This window comes from Peromyscus californicus, unplaced genomic scaffold, assembly GCF_007827085.1.
Source record: "Peromyscus californicus insignis strain IS unplaced genomic scaffold, ASM782708v3 Scaffold_24__1_contigs__length_46423439, whole genome shotgun sequence".
In the NCBI taxonomy this organism is placed as follows: Eukaryota; Metazoa; Chordata; class Mammalia; order Rodentia; family Cricetidae; genus Peromyscus; species Peromyscus californicus.
In genome coordinates, this window is record NW_026294535.1 from 26,009,029 (window position 1) to 26,023,792 (window position 14,764).

At 41.3% G+C, this 14,764-nt stretch overlaps 1 protein-coding gene and 1 non-coding gene across 5 annotated transcripts in view; one reads left to right on the top strand and one right to left on the bottom strand.

Annotated features, from left to right (window-relative positions):
* Syt1 (synaptotagmin 1) overlaps positions 1–14,764 on the bottom strand; it is a 517,902-nt gene that overhangs the window by 74,561 nt on the left and 428,577 nt on the right. The gene's annotated exons all lie outside the window — the stretch shown is intronic.
* Positions 8,075–8,147, top strand: Trnak-uuu (transfer RNA lysine (anticodon UUU)). Its single transcript has one exon. It is a non-coding gene; the product is annotated as a tRNA-Lys (tRNA).

A 14,764-nucleotide genomic window follows, 5' to 3' on the forward strand; every position in this document is an offset into this window, starting at 1 on the left:
TTACATTAAAATTAGGTATCACACTGATATATTACAGTGCTCTGTTCTGGGCTAATGAGTAATTGATTTTTTAAAGAGAAAAATTGAGGCAATATATTTTTGTGTCTTTAGTAAGACAAAAAAAAAAAGGAATGTGTAACATTGTTGGCTTTCTCTCCCTCCCTCCCTCCCTCCCTCCCTCCCTCTGTCTTCTCTCTCTCTTTGACAGGGTCTCCTTCTACCTCCCCCCTCCCAGCCCAGTATAGCTAACTAGAACTAGATATACTCTACCCACCACTTCCAAAATGTTGAAATTATATGCATACACTGCCATTCCTGCCAATGTCTATCTTATTGATGCAACTTCAGGTACGCAGTACCAGGTCTGATCCAGACTGGACCAGGTGCACCATCACTGGTCTAGGAATCTGAAATAATGAGAGAAGAACGGTGTGTGTGCACACACGGTGTGTGTATTCTGGGTGTATGTGGGTTGTCACTACCGATCTGACTCCCTCTTCTGAGATCACAGCAAAGTTTAGACCACGAAAGTAACCTAGGTCCAAGAAGATCATGTCTGGGGAATGACCCTCCTCTGTGTATAATCAAGACTGTTGGTTTAGAGTACTTATATTCCATTTGCTGTTTTGGACTTACTAATATAGTTTATATTTCCTGGCCATTCTTTAAATATATGGTAATTTAGAATATATCTCCCATTATGGACTTGGCTTAGAGACCTCACTATAATATCAGTTTCAAGGGAAATGTAATAGTAAGAAAAAATCAGATACTAATTGAATAACATCGAGTCATCATAGCTAGAGTGTACTAATGAATTGGTCAACTGCTATCTATAGTCTGGATAAATTTCTTCGGGATAGCACTTTTTTTTTTTTTTGTAATGTTATGGATTCAACCCAGGGATAATACCTTAAAATATTTCATCCAGTTCATTTTGATTTTTTTTTTAATGATTCTAGTTCAGTCCACTTAACTTCACATTATATGTTCAATACTGGGGATACAATGAACTGATTCATTTTAATTTCCTTATGGGGCCTACACATGCTAGACATTGCTAGATGATGGCCACACAGGAGTGAATTAAGGTGTGTCTCTGGGAAAAAAAAAAAAAAAAAACTATTCACAGAACAGGAGCTGCTGACCCCTAGCATGTGGAAAATGGTGGGAAGCAATAATGCCAGTGGTCAGAGGGGTACAGAGCCAAGAACAGTGATGGCGCTTGTCACTGCTAGTGACTAACTCAGTTTCTTGAGTGACAAATGGCATTTGCAGGACACAGTGAAAAAAACACAGCAGCCAGAGATCAAAGGAAACAGTGTGGACAGGACAAGAGGTAAAGTGTGGCCGAGAAGGGATGGGCCGAGCTAGGGTGTGTCCTGAAGATCTAATCCCTCCTCCACTGCCTTTTGCCCAACTGAAAAAGGAGGGGCAGAAAGGAAGAGAAAAACAAGATGTATGAAGTTCTTTTCCTCCCCCACTGGAGGCACGACTTCCGATTAAGAGGCAATTAAAGCTGCCCAGAGACTTGGTGGCTGCCTGTGAATGCCTTCCCACTGGGGAGGCATTGCTTACAGCTCCCCGCCTGCTCTCTGTGTATTATATGAACTTGTAAACAGCAACCTCTTCTCCCTCTCTCTATGTTGTCACTGAGAGGAACACGGATCCCTTCTGGACATTATTTCCCGAAGAAATAAGAAACAGGGAAAGGAATGAGTGAGGAGCCACTGCTTCATTAGGGCACTTGCGTGTTCATCCACGGAGTTGTTGGGATGTGCATGTGGTGCCATTTGTAGGCACAGTTGGATACCGTTACTTTGTCAAAATAATCTACAGAGGGTATTAATCGTGAGTCAATGGATGATCATTGTACAGCATTGTGTTCTGGAACTGGGATTACGGCCAATTGAAATGACATGATGTAAACAATGAGATAGGGTAGGGTCCCCGGCTGGCTTGGGGAACAGAGGGGTGGATGCAGCAAGGAGCTAGATCCTGCCATTTCCTCCCTCTGGGACTTTGCTCAAGCCACTGACTTCCAAATCTTGGTCTTTGTTTGTGTCTGTAGGGATAATGACACTTATCTCATGGGATTATACTCACAGTTAACCAAATCCAAATTAACGAATGCTTAGCACTAGATTAGAGTTACTGTGTTACTGGTACCAGCAGTCCTCCACCCTTTTATTTTTAAGGACAAAATAAACCACTCTCAGGTTGTTGATAGATGCTTTCTTTCACGGTATTTTAGGGTGGCTGGTGTCTCTTAGAAGTTCCCAGGCAGAAATGGAAGTGTTTTAGGAGATGGAGGGATTTCATAGGTTGGCCCCTAATCTATGACAGCTGGAGCTGGGGACAGGTAAACCTTAACTCAGTCCTTCTAACAAGCTTGCCTCTAGTTTTTTGGAACTAAAATGGAAATAACCAAGTATGGATCTGCACTGCTTATACCTGTTGGTTCCCGTTCCGATCTGAATCATTCCCGGAGAGAACTGATCTGTTCAGTTCTTTCCAGACAGTTGTTATGTTAGCTTTAAGTCTCTTCTTTGGCAGCTTACACAGCTCCAGTTCCACAAACAGTTCCTGGCTGATGCTGTGTCTGCCCTCTGCATGACCTCGATTTCCCGCTGCGCTTGCTTTTAGAAAGTTAATGTCCCTCTAGTTAAATGCGTTACTAGAAATGAATGTCGCATCCCTGCCCTTCAGTGCAGGGTGCATGAGCTCCATGGCTGGGGACTCATCTTCGAAATGAATAATCCTCGTTGATAATAAGATTCCACTGTTGTTTTACAGTCTAGGTTAAATCATTTTGAAATTTGAATGGGAAGACAAGGAGGGAATTGTCCAGGACCATGTATATAGAGCAAATGGAAATAAAAAGAAATGGCTTTATTCTCCCTGACTAAGCCAGGATATATATATAGTGTATATATGTATATACAGTGTATATATGTATATATAGTGTGTATATATATGTGTGTATATATGTATATATGTGTGTATATATATGTATATATGTGTGTATATATGTGTGTATATATGTATATATATGTGTGTATATATGTATATATGTGTGTATATATGTATATGTGTGTGTATATATGTATATATGTGTGTGTATATATGTATATATATGTGTGTATGTGTATGTGTATATCTGAGAGAGAGTTTTAAAAGATAGTCTCTATATAATTTGGCTTGAGGCTAGCACTCTTTTCTTAACTTTAACTCACACAGTAAATTTTCGTTCCCTGGCATTGAACCCTATTGTAGGAATCCTAAAACCATCTTTATGTAGGGGGAAAAAAAGCAGCCTTGATGATAATACATTTGTGGGAAGTTTCTCATCTGAGGATCTCACTGAAATGCACCTTTTGTGCATTTTGTGTTTGTCTGCCCTGGCATTTCATGTCAACACCCGAGTCTGCAACACAGTCCCCAGGTGGATAGCGTCATGGAGAATGCATCCTTAGCAATTGCTTTAACCTTGGGTCAGTCTGCCTAGTTGTTTCAGGGCGGCACAGTTCAACAGGGCTGATGTGGGCACATTTAGCAATTAGCTAAATAACACATAAAGGAGGGAAACGGGCAATATTTGATCTTGCCTTGGGATTCAGCAATACAGAGTTTCTTTTCCCCCACAGTTCATATAGATTCTTAGTAAATACTTTAATGGAACAGGCTTTTTCTCTCAGCAAGATGAACAATTCATTTTAGGTGAAGGCTACAGGGCTGAGGCACAATCCGACCAGAGATTTTCTTCATGTTTTGAATTGATAGGATGGGCACAGCCTGAGGACAAGTGTGTTATAGAAAATGAAATTTCAGATGGAAGAAAACAAGCTAAAGAGGGTTAAAGGGTCTTGAACGGATGTGAGTTGAAATGAGTGCTATTTGTCGTGTGTGTGTGTGTGTGTGTGTGTGTGTGTGTGTGTGTGTGTGAGAGAGAGAGAGAGAGAGAGAGAGAGAGAGAGAGAGACAGAGAGAGAGAGAGAGAGAGACAGAGAGAGAGAGAGAGAGAGACAGAGAGAGAGAGAGGGAGAGGTCTGCAAAGATTGGAAGCTTTGCAGAGATCAGTGAACGTTACCACCTTGACCACTCAGTTATGCGACAACGAGCAATGACTGCTGACTCATGGCATCTAATTAGGTATTTGTTAGCTAGGGCAAAATTATCAGGCCAGGCAACAGGGAGCTGCCCAGGGACCAGGCCCTGCCACTTCTGGTCAAATTCATGTTGCTCCTGCAGATTCCAGCTTGTGGTGGTTCACTGCAGAGGGGAGTGTGTAGGTCTGGCAGTCAGGTTCTGACTTGATAATGAGGAAAACGCAGACTCAAGCCTTCCTCTTTCCTTCTGTTGGTTAACTGAGCTCGTCTTGGACATGTTATCATAGAGGAAGCATCTGGAAGAGAACTCTGCTATCTTAAACAATCAAATCATGAGCTTGGAGAGCTGAGTGTGACAGTGAGCTGAAGTCTTCTCTCTGTATCCATGGATCCAACCGACTGTTAAACGATTACAAAATTGCGTTCATATTCAACAGGGACAGACTTTGTTTTTGCCTGTCACAATTCCTTCAGCAACACAACAACTCTCCGCATAGTGTTTACATCACATCAGGATTGACAGGTCAACTGAAGAGTGTGTGTGAAGTGTACGGCAGGACTGGTGTAGGTTAGCTGCAAAGACTAGACCATTTTGTGTATAGAACTTGAACATTTTCAGCTTTGGGGTACGTACTAGGGTTGAATGGGTTGGGCCGGAACTAATTCCCAACAAAATACTAAGCAACAACTGTACTGAGAATTATATCTTCTCTGTCTTCTTATAAAATATGCTGGGAATTGTGGCTAAATCCTATCAGGAGAGGAGAGAGTTTGCCAGGCTAGTTTCTGGATGCTCTCAGGACTGTTATTCAGTTAATGAGAAGACATACATTAAAATCCTGTACATACTTCCTGCCCACGTACCCCAGACACATGGCCTAATTTTATATACTGCTGAATGATACAATCTGTGGTATCTTGCTACTATTTTTGACTTCATTCACTCTCATGGTTATGTAGAGTGTAAGAAGAAAGAGGCCTCAGTAGAGGCAGGCGGACCAGAGCAGAGACCATCAAACCTATATACACTCACCCACAAAACTAGCAAGGGTAGTTTAAAGAGCAACGCTGTGAGCTAAGTTTTATTTATTTCTCAGTAAATTAAAGGATAAGTAAAGGACAAGCTGTCCAACAATATAAGGCACAGAGCCTTCCTATGGTCCTTTGTCTTCTCTGTCGCTTTGGAGATGGTACACACTGCCAGGTACATCCTTTTCTATTTTGTCGCTTTCTACTACAGAGTGCTGTGTCCTTGCACGTGTGGAAATTGTTCATCCATTAGCAAAGTTGTTTCCACTGTTTTTGACCATTGCAAATAATGCTGCAGCAAACATCTAATAGCCATACACATGACATAACATGCTAGTTCTATCAGTGATGGAGAAACACACTCTCCTAGAACCAAGCTTTGGCATAAGACCATTAAAAGTTAACTAGGAATTTTCTCTTGCTTAGAAGTAGCTGGCAGGTATTCAATGCTTTCTACTTAGCACTTCCGCCTAATGGTATCTCATTTGGGAACCCAAGGATAAAGATACGCTTAATATCCCAATTTTATGGATGAGCAGACTGAGGGGCTGAAAAGTCATGAGTTTAAGATTCAGGGTTTGCAATGCCCGTTTCTGCACCCCGTTGGCTCTCAGGAGAGGGCCTGTTCACAGCTGACTTCCATCTCCCCTGGAAGCCAAGGAGGCGAGGACAAACACTGGCATTTTCAAATACCTACTTATTATTTGGCTCTGGCCTGTAATAACTGTTAAATCATGCCTTAGGCATGCCTCTTGGCAAGGTCAGGGCACACAGAAAGCATTCTATAAAGTGAAGTTCCTGTCGGCAGGCTTTTAAGATGTTTATATTTTAATGATGTTATTAAAATGAAAGTTCAGACTTGCATAATTCATAAGCGTCAGTGCCTCTTCTAAAAAATCTCTGTCACTGAACTATTTGTTTTTTTTTTTTTTTTTTTCTAATTTCAGTAAGATTCTCAGAGCATGAACAGGTATTTCAAGGAAGAGTAAGGCAGATCACTAGGTAGACCGACTGGGAGCTTCGCTGCCATTGACCTGTTCAGGTTAGGTTCACTTCCGGTGTCTCCCCTGTATTCTAGACAGTGCTGGAAAAACCAAGTTGTTTTTTATGTAAACAATCTGCAAAAGCAGCTTACAAATAAGTGGTTTGGTAAAGTCCAGGAATTGGAAAATTCTCTGAAAAACATTGTCTTTGCCTCTCGTAAAGGTTTATTTTGACTTCTAGTGGCTGTCACAGGTTTATTCCGGTTGCCATCCATTGCACTGCTGGATTGAGTGTATTTTAATGGATTTAAATTTCTGCAAATAGAGTTGAGGAAAGTCTAGAAATTTACAAGCTGATCACTAGATTTTCCTTTTTTTGGTAGGGGGCACCTCTTTGCAATCAACACCAGTTGTCCTTGAAGCAACATATTTTTTAGGTTTTGAACGCAGGATAATTGCATCTTACTTTAAAATCCCCTCTTATTCATGCATGATGAGGTTGTGTAACTGTAACGTCGTCTTTTGCAGCAACAGAAGCCAGTTGCAGAGGCGGCAGCAGCATGCACGTTTAGGGATATTAGAAAAACAAAGACTTCCCCATGGCCATCCTTTCTCATACTTATGGGTAGGGACTTCTGCATCACAGGGAGAGTGAGAAAAGCTTTCTTTTGATCTCTTGGCTTGGCTTGATGTTCAGGAGGAGTTGGGGATTTTTTTTCTACTTTTCTTCCTATCCCAGAGCTCATTATTTCAAGTATTGTTTGGAGACCTTTGGCTAAGTTAGTTTTCCCAATGGAGTTTTATTGGTAAGGAAATTACTAAACATATGATACTATATCCAGAAAAAGATGCTATAAGACAATAGATGCAATGGTTGCTTTATACATAGGGCCTAGAAGATCTCTGTTACACACCACAGTGGGTAGACCAAAATAATAATGAATGTGATATGACCTCATGTGTATACAATGCATATATTCGTGTGTATGTATGTATTTAAATGATATAGGCAGAGAAGAAAATCTGGAAGAGTACACGCAATCTTAAGTTGTGCCCTTGACATAGCTTCCTTTAAGGGACAGGAAGATGGGGACTGATTGGGGCACTGAAGTTCTTACTTACATCCTAAAGAAAGTGATGAGGCTATGGTTTATTTCATCTTTATTTCTTACGTTTTTATGATTTAAAAGCTGTTATTCTAGTAACATCTTGGAACACTGCCATTTGTGAACACATTTCTTTCCTTAATTAATCAGAAAATGGAAGCCCATGAACAATTCAGTCTATCAAGTAGATAAATATGTAATCTTGCAGTCACATATGTATGCGCAATATTACTGCAAGCCTACTATCACTAAAAGTACATTAGGCTCCTTGTTAATGAGGGAACGTGTTAATTAATTACACAGCCATATTGTTGCCTGACATCAATCATTTGAAATCTATGAATTTCTTAAGTCAATCAATCTTGTTGCTGTAGTCTCAGATAAAGGCCACTTCAACATCCCCAAAGATTAAAAAAATGTGCTCATATCACTTTTCTTCACTAAATGCTTAAGGTCATTTTTTTTTGTAGGGAAAACAATAGGAAGCCCCTGAGAACAGTGCCCAGCCCAAGAAAGGCCATTAGGAAATCACAGGGCTATGGTCTTCTGACTTCCTCTTCTGAGGAAGATAGTCCATAAAATAGCAGGCATGTCATACTGAATCACAGCCTTGTCCTCTCATGCTGGGCACAAGATGCGACCAGGGCTGTTTCTCTGCCTTTACCTCTTCTTGGAAAATGTCTTTATTACCATTATTTAGGTGTAACTATGGTAACGTGTGTATGTTTATGAGACTATTATCTCTTGAAGATTGAGTATGTCACCTTTTTTTTTTTTTAAACCATTAAGGCTGGTGGAGAAAGAGAATAAAATGAGAATTAAGTAAAATCCCTGAATGTAGTGGGTAGCCCGGCTAGCTCAGTCGGTAGAACATGAGACTTTTAATCTCAGGGTCGTGGGTTCAAGCCCCACGCTGGGCACCATTTGTAGCTAGAGTTTTCCTGCCTGGCCCAGGGTCAGGGCAAATCTCTCTCACCTGCCAGTCCCACAGCCGTCAGACTCAACCAAGTAAACACAGAGACTTATATTGGTTACAAACTGTATGGCCGTGCAGGCTTCTGGCTAACTGTTCTTACAGCTTAAATTGATCCATTTCCATTAATCTATACCTTGCCACGTGGCTCGTGGCTTACTGGCATCTTCACATGCTGTTTCTCATCATGGCGGCTGGCAGTGTCTCTGACTCAGCCTTCCATTTCTCAGCTTTATTCTCCTCCTTGTCCCACCTATACTTCCTGCCTAGCCACTGGCCAATCAGTGTTTTATTTATCAACCAATCAGAGCAACACATTTGCCATACAGAACATCCCACAGCACCTGAAGATGACTGTTAATATAGCCAATCGATGTCAAGAATTACATTTTCTAGTTGTGTTTCTCAAGTTGATGCTATGATAGTACCACTGTATGATGCCAAAAGAATTTCACTAAGGAGAAAAAAAAATTAAGTCAGGGCATTCACAAGGTAAAGACAAAATCAGAACTTGGTAGAGCTTTAACATTATGCCTGGTGAGGCAAGGTTTGTTTCTGTAATATATATACGACAGGGCTCTGAGAACGGGAGCCAAAGCTGAACAGTCTGTTTTTACAGTAGGTTATAGTAAAGCATGTAGCAAGACTATGGAGAAGGAAAGAGTGAGGCATCTCTGAATGAAATGAGTGAGGGTCAGTGAAGATGTCCTCTGGAAAGTGGCGACGGTTTGGGAGAACTTGCCACGCAAGCACACGAACTGTGGTTTGGTCCCCGGTTCCCACGTAAATTCCAGGTGGGCCTGGCAACCTGCCTATAATCCTAGTACTCGGGAGGCAGAGATAGGGAATGTGCTGGGCAATATGGCTAGGTAAATTAGCAAAATTGGTCAGGCTCTGGGTTTAAGTGAGAGACCCTGGCTGAATATATAGGATGAGAACTACTAGGCTACATACCCAATCTCAACTCCTGGCCGCTATACACACATGTGTCTGCAAACATTCATGTATTCACATACATGTATATGCATACCACACATACAAGAACACACAAAAGTAGAAATGGCCGTATAAAAAAGATGTAATTCTTGTTGTTTTAGAGCATTACTCTATAGCCACTGGTGGCCTAGAACTCCTGATTCTTCTGTCTCAGTCTCCTGAGTACAGAGGTTCCAGGCATCAGCTACTCAGTTTGGCTATAATTTTTATAACAATGACTCATTCTTTTCAAGATTTCTTTATGCGTTTGGGTCTATGTATTTGTATGCAACATGTGTTTTGGTGCCCTTGAAAACCAGAAAGGGGGCATCATTGCAAGCTAGAGTTAGGGGTGGTTGTGAGCTTCTTGATGTGAGTACTGGCTACTGAACTTTAGCCCTTAGGAAGAGTATTGAGGGCTCTTAATTTCTGAGCGCTAGAAGGATTCATTCTTATATTTCTGTGAGATCAAAACTCTGTATGCTTTTGTCATTGAGGTGTTGGAGGTTTTGCTAACAGGAATCTTAAACCTTATAAAAGGAAAAGAAGGATGGCAGCGACTTTTGCTAAATGTTTAAAAAGAGAAGTATTTGGGAATACTTCTGTTACTCCGGTTAGTTGTTAGAAATTCCAAACCCTCTCATTCCTTTTCTGTGACCTGAATGAGAGGGGGTGCCCAGAAGAGTTAAGTGAGGGAGGAATGTGCAGTCACCCAATCTTCTGGGTTAGACAGTGAGGTACAGAGCTGTGGAGCTTCCAAGGGTACTCACCCAAAGGTATGGTGGGAGGGGGTTCTGACGAGATAACACAAAAGTTTTAGCAATATCCCCCTTTAAGCCTGTAGCAGAAAAATATCATCTACTGAATTCTGCCTTATATTTCTGTCTGTCCCAGATCCTCAACTAGGTTTTGCCACCCAACTGAAAGGTAGCACAGGAATGTTGACTAAGAATTTCTGAGTGGGAAGGTACCTTTGAGATCTCCCTGAATGGCCGTTCTTTTCATCTGTTTTCTTTCAAACATCAAGGTCACTTCTTAATTCTACTAGTGTGGAATGGGCAGGTGGGTATTACTCTAGCTCTACCTTTCATGATTTTAAGACTTTAATCATGTCTGTGCTCTGGTTTCCTTTTCCAGACTACAAAGCCCCAAACTTCTTAGCCTGTCTTCACAGACAGCCCCTTGATCCCTCTGTCTAGGCTGCCCTTCTCTGGTGGCTAGTCACTTAACACCACTGTCTGTTTTGAGGTGGGTGACAATGTGTGTACTCCACACATGGACAAATACAGGGCATTTCCCTTTCATCTCTACAGAATCTTCTGGAAGAACTCCAACCCTACATTGACTCTGCAATTCCATAATCTAATTTGGATTATAGTTTTCCCTCCAAGTGAATTGTTTCTAAGATTGCCCACAATGAAATGTGTGGTAACTTTCTGTCCCTGTGAGAAAAATAGTTGAAATACACAATTGGGGTTTATTTTGTCTCTGGTTTTGGCTTCATGCCACAGTTTGGGGTGAGGCAGAAGGTCACAGCTGAAAACACTTGGGGAACCAAAGATGCCCATCTCATGGCAGCTGGTAAGCAAGGAGAAGGTCTTGGATCCCAATATTCTACTTATCCCACCACTAGGCCCTATGATTTAAAGGTCCCATTTTGCCTCTCCTCAGTGGCACTTGCAGGTCAGTGAGGGAGCCTTCAATGTGTGGACCTCTTGAGGAACAGATATATACAAACTATAGCAAAGAATGTTTTGGGCTTGCTCGAGTAAGGATTTTTTTCATTGACTCATTGAGTTTCATAAGTCAGTGCTTGGGAACACACGATTTCATAGTGTGTGTGGGGGTTCGCGGTGACTAGTAAAAGAATCAGGGTCACATCTATGTTTCCATCTGTGGATTCCTTTTGCAGCGTTTCCCTGCTCACCTTCCCTTTCGTGTTAAGTAGTTTATTGCAAATTCAATTCCTTGTCCATTATTTTTGGTTCAATTAAAATATTTTAATATTTAAATATGTAACTTTGAACCACAGAATCCTGTAGCAATTTACAGGGAGAGGAAGCATTTGTATTCACATTATACTGTCCCCTTTCCTGATATATCACACACTCCTGCCTAGAATCAACCATTGATAAAACTGAATAGATAAACACTTTCATTAGACTTTTTTTTCCTACCTAAAAGACACATTTCTTATAATTAGACTCTTTTCTATCATGTTCAATACCAAATCTTTTACTGTACCTCTGATATGGCTGGAGTGTCACAGTTTTAAACTGTGCATACTTTTGTATGCTAAGACTCACACACTGAAATAGCATGACAACTTATATCTAAGAAACAGGGCAATCTATTAGTATCCGATATCTAGTCTGATAGAGTCACTAATTCCATTTCTACTGTGTAAGTGACCAAGTGACATGAAGCAACCAATCAAATAATTTATTAGTGACTCCCATGATGGAATTTTTAGCTGGGATTAAAGGATATTTGAAATCCAGTTAAAGTTTAGATGCCGTTCAATCTATAACATAGTCACCTGCTCTTCCGGTTGACTCTGGTGGGACATAAAAGTCATGTTTCATGTTCACGGAGTGTGAAGATGGACTTATTTGTGTTGATTTCCTAGCGGTGCCAAACAGAACTGTGACCTTGGGCAAGTTGTTTACTGAGCTGTAGTTTGGTTCCATCAATAAAACAGCATTGAAAATAGTCTGCATCTCATAGGTTTGGAACAGGGATTAAATCTGTTAACACACCTACAGCATCAAAACAATCGACATCCACTGTGCTGGGCAAGTGTCTGTGCTCACATGACTGAGGACTGGTATGATGCCTGGCACAGAAGGAGAACTGATGTGATATGTAGTGAGTCACTGGACATACCTGATGGCTACAGGGCTTACAGGGAGTGTTGTCTTCACTGTTCTGAGTGAGTATTTCTCAGGCCGCCATTTGAGTTCAATCTGTCCCAGGGTCTGTCCGTATTTCCTTCTACTTCCTTAAAACTGTTCAGTCCTTCAGGCGTTACATTTTTCTTCTTTTTTTATACTAGCAACTGTGCCTGCTTCTCAACTTGCACTGGGCTGGACTATTACTCTTTATAATTCTTTTTAATAACTCAGTTTCAAGAACCATGTCATTTCAAGAATTGTCCTTTCCTCTTCAGAACAGTCTGTTCGCTTCTCAGGGTTTCTTATTATTTTTATCAATATTATAATTAAGCATTTTGAAATGTTGCAGAATTAATTTTATTCTGTAACATTCAAGCCTAAAATTATGATGAAGCCTCTGACATCACTGCCAACCTATTATGCATATTCCTGTCCCATTAGCTCAATAAGAAGCCAGTACATTTGCATATTATTGCCTGACCCCGATATCATGGCCAATTAATTTGCATATCCCTATCTAATTGGCTCAAATAAGTTTCTGCCTGTTTATTTATTGGCCTAGCTCCCAGACTAGTGGCTTTTCGTTCAAGTCAATTGAATTTGGAGCGGGTTTCTTCGTTATGCTTTCATTACTAATGGACAGACAGGAAGGTGGTCAAGGGCGTTAAGAAATGACTACAGGACCTGTAAAGGAAACATCTGCCTTTGTCTCCTCTTTCAGTGAAAGAGATTTGGGGTGGGTTGGTGGTGGGGTGATAAGAATTTAACATGTGGTCAAGGACACTTTTCGGGAAGAGGATATTTGATTCCTAAATGAAATATAACCTTTTATTTGAGAACATACTTGTATATAAGATGAAGGATGGATTTTTTCCCCTATATTATTGACAACAAAATTCTACCTTAGGTCTTGGCTGACACAGGTCTCAGCTAAAAACATGATATACCAGCTAAGCTTTTAAAGTGTTTTGAGTTTAAGATGAGTAAGGGCATTGGGGAGCTGACTCCGCCCCCTCACCCAAGGTGGGTGGCCCCAGTGGCTTGGACTACTACTCAGCTACTACTCAGGCCCACAGCCCGGCCTGGGGTTGGCCCACCCTAACATCTACTCCATCTAGGAGCTGCTGGAGCTTGCGAAGGGAGCTGTGGTCCTAGCGGTCCTGTGGAACGAAACCCGCAGGGTCTCCATGACTCAGTGCAGCCACGGGATATCCCAGAGGTGTTCCAGCGAGGACCCTGTGATGATGGTGTACCAGAAACCAGAGGCCTTGAACCAGACCAGCGAACAATGCAATGAACATTTGCTAGTAAAGCTCATTGGACAGAAGGGTACACTATGTGACACACCCAGGCCCCCAATGCTACCAGGATGAATGAGGAGGGGGGAAAGATGGAGGAGCTAAGAGGATTTTTTTTTTTTTTTGTGTGTGTGTATTGTTTTGTTTTGTTCTTGTTCCTTGCTTGGTTTGTTTTAATTTAAAAAAAAAAATTCTTTTGTGTGTGGGGGCACTGCAGGGGTAAGGGAGGAAGGTATGGTGGAACCGGGAGGTAAGTGGAATTGGGGTGCATAATATGAAACTCCTAAAGAATCAATAAAGATGTTAAAAAAAATTCAGATTCTCACTACAACTGGGTTTGAGGTGGTTCTTGAAATGCTAAATTTTAACATGTTTCCTGATGATTCTGAGCAAGTCAGTCAAAATGTCACCACTTGATAAATTTTGCCTGAAGGGAACGATTTCTCTCTGCTGATTATGGTTTTTATATTGAATCTAATGGGTACCTGGGAGTACGTGAGCTGTTCTTTCTGAATTGAGTGCTTACATGTGGCTCTATTTTCCTAAATGATACTTGTAGGATGGCGGGAAAGCAGACTGAGAAAAACCAAATTTATAAACAATTAAAATGTAGTGCCCTATAATAAAGACTGCGTGTTTGCGTGTTTGTGTGTGTCTGTGTGTATCTGCGCATGTGTGTAACTCACTGGGCCACACATTAACTTCCTACCAGCATCAGTCCCAATTCTTCACTCCATCACCTTCTTTTCATAGTTGCTGCCCTTTATCTGAAATAGACACCTCCTGTAGTCGGGCCGTTTGTTCTTACTGATTTATTTGTTTGCTAATTAAATTAGTTAAGTTTTGGAGGCAGGCTCTCATTATGGGAGGCCATGCTAGTGTAAAAACTCAGAGCTTTCTGCCTCAGCATCATGAGTTTGGAATCACCATGTCCTAGTTACCATCGGCTTGTCACAATGCTAGTGACAAGCTTGGACGGAGGATGCCCAGAAGACTGGGGGTGAGGACATGGCAGGAGTGAAGCAGAAGAATGATGGGGACACTTTAAACCAGTGGGTTCTCAGGCTTCCTCATGCTGCGACCCCTTATTACAGTTAGTTCTTCATGTTGTGCTGACCCCAACCATAAAATTATTTCACTGCTACTTCATAATGGTAATTTTGCTATTGTTATGAATTGTAATGTAAATATCTGATATTTAGCCAGGCGGTCGTGGCACATGCCTTTAATCCCAGCACTCGGGAGGCAGAGGCAGGCGGATCTCTGTGAGTTCGAGGCCAGCCTGGTCTATAGAGTGAGATCTGGGAAAGGCGCAAAACTACATAGTGAAACCCTGTCTTGAAAAAAACCAAAACAAACAAACAAATACATAAATAAAATTCTGATATTTAACCCCA